Here is a 6,000-nt window from a genome sequence, read left to right on the forward strand (position 1 = left end):
TGTTTGTATTTGTATGCTTTTTTTCTTTCTTCACTTGTCGTACTTGTGCGTGTGAGTGTGTTTTGATAAAAGTACCATTTTTTTTTTTTTTTTTTTTTAATCATCTTACTGAACACCTGTATTTTTGTTGTATATAACCGTATGTTTTGACTCAATCGATTGTATGTTTTTTTGTATAACTCAATGTACTTCCTCGACAAGGGTTCGGTGGTAGAGCAGCAATATGCTGAACCTCGCCCGCTTGAATAAAGCCTTTTTCCATTCAATTCAATTGACCAGTGAAAGCGGCAGGTTTCTAGCACTTGTGGTTTTCGAGATCTCATTGTCGAAAGGATGGAAGGCGAACATAGAAACTTTTCTTTGGAGACAAATAGGTTAAGTGTGCCTAAAGTCAGCCGTCTCCAGTAGTCAGCCATTTTTCAGTAACAAGCAATTAAATAAGTATGCGGTAACCTGTTACCAAACAAATAGTCAACTAAAACCTAAATCAGAGCTCCAGTAGTCAACCTCATTTGTTCTGGCCTGGTGTGACGTCTCGTAGCAGAAAAGAAAAATGATTATTTGAGGCCTGCTGATGCAAGTGAGCATAGTGAGCATTTTGTTAATAAAAAAAATAAGGAAGAAGCTTTACTTTAAAGTTAAATTAAAACTATATTATTGTAAAAAGGTATGAGCTATTTCTTTCTTCGATGCATGAATGTATGTAGTTTGTTAAAAAAATCGTGGTTTTTGATACAAAACAAGATATTGCGTAGAAATAAGGGGGGCTGGCTACTGGAAATAACCCTTAACTTCATTTTCCAGTGGTCATCCCCAATTACTTCTAACGGACGACTACTGGATACATATACTCCAGTAGTCAGCTACCTACCATTCATTCAACTTAAATGCACATTTCTACAACTGAGACACTTAACTAATACGTAGAAGATTTTCCTAACGATTTAATAAGAAAAGTAGCTATTATAAAGTCACTAATTGCATCATGCAAGCATAATACAGTTATAATACCAACTATTTCAATTCTTATATTTTCCTGGAACTGAGTGAAAAAAGATTAAGAATTTATGGCTGGTCTGAATTCTCAGTCTAAAATTTAAAAGACAGGTAATGAGTATTTTTTATCTTGATCATAGGCCTAGGTTAGTCTTTTAATCTAAGGTAACTATGAGGAAATAAGGGATATCAATATCTAATTCATTTGATAATTTTAATTACTCCGCACAATGTTGCATTTCTCAAGCCCAAGGTTGCAACTGCTCTTTAACTATTATTATTATTATTATCTGTTCCGTTCCTAGAGTTGCCTGATTCCCAAACCAATACAGAATAATCATAAATATTTACATTCTAACTCATGCTTCTCATTCAGTACCTCATAGCCTAGCTACACTTTTTCATAGTAACCCACTTGCATTCTATCAAAACCTAATTAAAAACGTGGTTTATCTTTTCATAAGTAAATTTACGCACAGATGCGTGTTAGCCTATCTTAAAGAGAGACAACGGAAACCAGAGAGTCACAGAGTCATTTCAAGCATTTTAACCAGAGTACTACCTGGCAGCTGTGAAAGTTATTGAATACTTGAAATCGAATCTTAATGAAAAAGCAAATAATGTTGAAAGTCTTCTTCAAGAAATTAAAAGGACTGCTGACCGCGAGGAAAATTTGTCTAACAGTTTAAGAACGCGTGAGTCAGCGTTTCTTTCAACCAGTCCAAAGACATGTTCTACTGAAGTAGACTCAGTGTCAGATGATTTTGCAACCAGGTACGTTGAGGATACTGCATCCAAAGATACTGTATAATACACTACTGAACACAGATAGGACTATTCTTCTGTCCAAAGAGGATCGATCTGCTACATCAGTACTTGCTAGTGAGATGTTCGATAATCTTAGTCCCAGAACACACCAGATTTCCGCAATTGGACTTCTAGAGCCTACAAATACATCTGCGATATCAGAAATAGATGTTACGTCTGACTCAAACCAGGAAACCAACACATCCGTTGTGGCATCTTATGCTGAAACGACGCAAGGTGAAAGGTCTGCTTCGGTTTCTACAATCGGTAGTGTCATAAATAACTTCATATGATCTCAGAAGAAATTCAGAGAACCTTCGTCAAACATTTCCATATCATCTGCCTTTGATCAGTATCTTTTCTGGAAAGCTCCAATCAAAAGCAGAACTATCAAAAATGTGCCCAGAGAAAAAGTTCCAAGTGCGATATCCTACCAAGAATGGAGAAATTATCAGATGTTAAAGAATGTTGTGATCACTGGTGCCACTTGAAATGCACGTGCCTCAGTGAATTATCGTACGGAGAAGCTACTAAATAACTGTTTGTGTGTCCTGAATGTGCTTAATCCTTTAATATGAAGTTCATTAATGTCATAGCTAAGTATAAATATCATTGTAAATAGGACTATATATTAATATTAAATAGGCCAGTCTAGGCCGAGGCACATTTTCTTAGTTTATGGTAAGTACAAGAAGTCTTTTTTCCCTATATCCCAGTACATTTTCCACGTAGTTTTTCTCTGTAGGAAGTCTGAGTGCAATATAATTGTCCCTTAATTTGAAAACTGGGGAATTAGTCTTAAATTCCATTTAAAAAGTCAATTCTATAATGTGGCTGAGTACTGGTTAAACTAATGGCTGACCTTTGGTTTTCATAGGCTGACTACTGGTTATTTTAGAGTTTCTGGTATTTTCTTTTACCTGTGTAATTATTTATAAAAGATTTCCTATGTGAGCTACACAAACGTAAAATTTAAACTCTGCTCTTTGTAATGGCATATGCAGTAAAAGTTATTAGTAAAAAATGATTTTTTTATACTTTAACAAAGTTGAAAACCTCCTTAAATGGCCGACTACTTGCACATTTACCCTATATAAACTTAGCATTTTAATATACAGATAGTTGGTTCTGGTCGGGGGCTTATTCCCTCAAAGTGTATAATTTTATGAGCCGTTCGTATGTTTTAATATTTTTAATTTTTGTTCAGAAGTGTAGGGGACTTCCCCCACATGTATATAGTCTAATCAGTGGCGTAGCAGCTGCCCCCGCAACCCCCGCAGTGCGGGGGGGCCCCGAGGTATAGGGGGCCGCGAAGCCTTGCTATGAATAAAGATTTAAAGAAGTAGAACTTCAATCTTACTTCTATCGGCTTTACAACTAGGGCCCCTTCTCTATACTTTGCGGGGGGGGGCCGCAAAAGTGTGCTACGCCACTGAGTCTAATATGTTGTTCGTATTCTCTTTTGTGCATTTTTTTACTTTAGTTTTCGGGCCTTGATCATTTGTTTTTGTTTCCTTATTTTCTAGTGAGTGCCCTTTATAGGAAACGAGAAATATTGTCATTCTTGATGTGGTTTTTCCTTTTTACATTGCATATTTCAAGTTTTGATAAATTTAGAATTGTGCTACGATGGAAAATTAGCATGGTTTTAAAACTATTAGCATTTGAATCAGGCAATTAATTGTAAAAGCATTACAGTCTGAACCACCAAGATCAGTAGCGTGCGCAGGAATTTATTTCGGGAGGGGTCCAAACTCGATATGAGAGCATTTTATATTAAAATTCCTAAAATTGCCCCTATAATTAGGCTAAATTTACACAAAAGTCGAAATTTCAGGGGGGGGGTCCGGACCCCCAGGACCCACCCCCTGCGTACGTCCCTGACCATGATTTCTAACCGATTCGATTCGTGAGAAACTTGTGTCTAGTGATATTTAAGGAACTGTTTAGAAGAACCAGTTCGCTACGAATCAGTTCAAAAACTTGCCCACTGTACAGTTAATTTGAAAGGAAAAACTGGTACCTTTTAGTCCCCCCCCCCCAATCTTGAACATATAAGATCTCCAGTGTTACTTACTTCACAAAATATAGCTAAGCGAGAGAAGGAGGTTAGAAGTCCTACAGGGCTCGTTGATTTCTACCTTTATCACAATTTAGACAAAAACAAGGCATTCGGCTCTGAAGCCATAAAATGAGTTTGGGAAGATTCTAAATGCCATCCAGAAAAGCTCCAGCTTCGCAGCGATAAATACGACAGCTTTAAACGGATATAAGAGTAGAGTGGGATCAAATTAGCTTAAGGTTAGGAACGTTTGAACCCATTTTCTCCACATCCATTGAATGTTATTTCTCGTGTCTGGGTAAGGATACTAACTGGAACGGACATTGTAAAGTTTGCCCGACATTTTCTATGAATTCCGACGAGCATCCTGATCCTAGAACTAGCTGCATTTGTTTGTACCTCGTAGATCAACCTTATACACCTAATGTAGTTTTGAAATACTCAGTTATAAATTCAGTAGTCTTTACAATGTTTTAGCCTTGTACATGTAACGTGCAATTTTTACGGGAAGTACTGTAAAAAATAATAATCAGAATTAGTTAAATATTAAAATTTCGTTTGTACTTAAAGGATTTACACATGTTGCACAAGAATAACAGGTAACCGGTTTGGTTAACTCCCATACCTCATCTTGTTATCTATGAATTCTGAAGTGTCACTATTCCCATATTAAATACCGACACTACAAAGTAATACAAAATGTAAAATACCGCGTCATTTAATCTCTTAGTTTCGGAAATTTGGCTGTCAAAATCACAATTTTGTTTCAAAATCCTGCACAGTTTTAAAGCACTTATTACGCGCGACACTGCCATCTGATGTTTAAATTTTGAAACTGATAGGAAGTAAGTTGAACTTGTTCAAATGAAGACCTAGATGCGAACATTTGTTGTTGTTGTTGTTGTAGCTTAATGTTTCTTTTCAACATCGAGCGCAGGGGCGGATCCAGAGGGGGGCGATCGCCCCCCCAGAAGAGGAAACTTTCTTATTTTATATATAAATAAACCCATCCATAACAAGTTTGGAGCTCTTAAAAGTAGCAGTATTACTACCGCCCGCCCCCCCAGAAGTCCGTCCTGGATCCGCCCCTGCATTGAGGCTATATGGAACTTGGAACTGCAGCTGAACAAATAATCCGAAACAAATTGCACATTTACCGAGTATATGGTGTTAGTCAAGTTTGGCCTCAATATATTTTGCAAAATTTACAATAAAACACAATACTCTGTAAGGGAACGCATTTACATAAAAATACATTTCTGCAGGCGGCAGAATTAAATACTAAGTAATACAGCTGTATTTTAGATTTACAAGTGTAAGGGTTAGTCTAGTGTAAAATCTGATAGACGGCGAAGTTCACGCTGGCTTCGGACATCAAGCAAAATCTATGAAAACAGTCCTATTCATTAGTTCTTCTTTCGTCCTCATTTGTGCATGAAACCCCATCATTTTTGCTTCCATAGTTTCGCAGATATAAGTAAAAATCTAGCAAAAGCAAAGCTCACGCTGTCCCCCCGATACCAAGCAATTATGATGGAAATAATGCCCATTCGTTAGTATATTTATTGTGCACGACATCTCATTGTTTATGCTTCAATAGTTTCGAAAACATAATACGAAAACTAAAAGTAGGGTTCTTGGAAGCTGTGTACAAATTATTTCAATTTCTTTCCAGATAAAAAGTTTACATTGCATCCCTCCACATGCCCACCTATAGCACCAACACTAGGATTAGTGTCATTGGTTAGTGCATCATTTGTGCTCATTTATGCACGAAAGCACCATGTTTGTTTTTCATTAGTTTTACAGATACAAACTAAAGTGGTTTGGAGATTTACTTCAGTCGCAAACATGAAAATAAAACCATTCGTTATCAGACTGTGCACGAAATTCCATCGTTTGTACTTTTATACTTGCGAACATATTGCTCTAAAACCAAAAGCAGAGGTCAAAACTCAATACTATTCTCATTATTTGATTTTTTATAAAAAAATTCACCCTCTCCCCACCTCACACATACACACTAACAGTGTGCGAATTGAAAAATTTTCCCAGGGGGGGATGAATTTCACCCATATGCGCACCCAGTCCTCCCACACACACACACACACACACACACACACATATATATATAT

General features: G+C 36.8%; 1 protein-coding gene across 4 annotated transcripts in view; it reads right to left on the reverse strand.

Moving 5' to 3' along the window:
- Ipk1 (Inositol phosphate kinase 1) overlaps window positions 1-4,714 on the reverse strand; it is a 794,094-nt gene extending 789,380 nt beyond the window's left edge. For 3 of the 4 annotated variants that reach the window (XM_081761268.1, XM_081761270.1, XM_081761269.1), the window contains exon 1: window positions 4,491-4,714. The gene's annotated coding sequence lies outside the window, so the exon portion shown is untranslated. The remainder of the gene's footprint in view (window positions 1-4,490) is intronic. The other variant, XM_081761271.1, reaches the window with a different exon arrangement.
- Between the last annotated feature and the right edge of the window lie 1,286 nt (window positions 4,715-6,000).

The sequence above is a fragment of the Thermobia domestica genome, chromosome 6, assembly GCF_964235325.1.
Source record: "Thermobia domestica chromosome 6, izTheDome1.hap1.1, whole genome shotgun sequence".
Classification (NCBI taxonomy): domain Eukaryota; kingdom Metazoa; phylum Arthropoda; class Insecta; order Zygentoma; family Lepismatidae; genus Thermobia; species Thermobia domestica.